This window comes from Echinops telfairi, unplaced genomic scaffold (genome assembly GCF_000313985.2).
Source record: "Echinops telfairi isolate 266 unplaced genomic scaffold, ASM31398v2 ScPeMD7_18;HRSCAF=68, whole genome shotgun sequence".
In the NCBI taxonomy this organism is placed as follows: Eukaryota; Metazoa; Chordata; class Mammalia; order Afrosoricida; family Tenrecidae; genus Echinops; species Echinops telfairi.
The window spans coordinates 37,704,941-37,705,995 of NW_022103915.1; the positions used below are offsets into that span (position 1 = coordinate 37,704,941).

The 1,055-nt window shown below is 30.3% G+C and overlaps 1 protein-coding gene across 1 annotated transcript in view; it reads right to left on the reverse strand.

Annotated features, from left to right (window-relative positions):
* RAD51B (RAD51 paralog B) overlaps nt 1-1,055 on the reverse strand; it is a 774,217-nt gene that overhangs the window by 581,893 nt on the left and 191,269 nt on the right. The gene's annotated exons all lie outside the window — the stretch shown is intronic.

Below are 1,055 nucleotides of genomic sequence, written 5' to 3' on the forward strand. Positions count from 1 at the left end.
ACAGGTTCATAGATAGCCCTCCTAACCAACAGAATAGATATGAATTGATTGCCAGTAGCAAAAGGTATTGGCAATAACCTTATTAATAAAAACTACTTGTCTTGCTGAATTAATTAGTTGAAACAGTAAACAGAGAGAAATGACCAATCAAGTCCTTTTAAAAAATCACAGCTAGCCAATTTATATACACTAATTTTGAAAGCTCCTGGAAAATTAAAAGTATTTTTTTTCAGGGCATCTGATATTTTCTAGATTTTAGAGGATTCTATACTTCATCCAAAATATCAAAGTACCTCAAATGTATCACTTTCTTTTATATATTTTAGGGCAGGCTAATCATATAGAAATCCCTATACTCTATCACTCATAAATATTGAAAAGAGATATATCGTTGGAAAGCAGAGTTTCAGACCAGTTCATGCTGGTGCATTCGAAAAGGTCAGGGACCTTCTTTCACAAAGAAAGACGAGCTATAACTGGTGAGCTATAACTGGTCGAGTGAAATTTTAACAATGCACAGGTTCAACTGGCATAGAAAGCACACGTGACTCAGATTCAAATTTGGAACAATTTGCCTTCAATTTTCTTACAGTGATAGCTAGCTACTAAACTACTAAGCAGGTTTTGAAAATGGGTATGTCTCAAGTTAAAAGCTATATTTTCAATATAAGTTACTTTTATAAAAATTCAAGACTTTCCATGGAAACTTAGGACAGCCTATATATACATAAGACCTCAGGGGAAAAAGGAATCCAATGTTGATCTATGAAAAGCAAATTCAATTTGTATACACACTATCAGTTGTTAAACATTTAATTTTTGTAATAAGATTTTTATTGTTATTGATCTTTAATGTAGTATAAAAAGAACTGATTCATTTTGATTTTAGGACTTTAAAATTATATTTATTTTGGAAAAAGTTTTAAATTACTTTTTATGTGTTGCTCTTATTGGAAACTTGGAAAATGAAGGGAAGATATTTTTAAAAGAACAAAAACTTATCCTCACCATCACCAAAGCCTGATATTTCCTTTTTCTTTTTTTCTTTTTTTTTT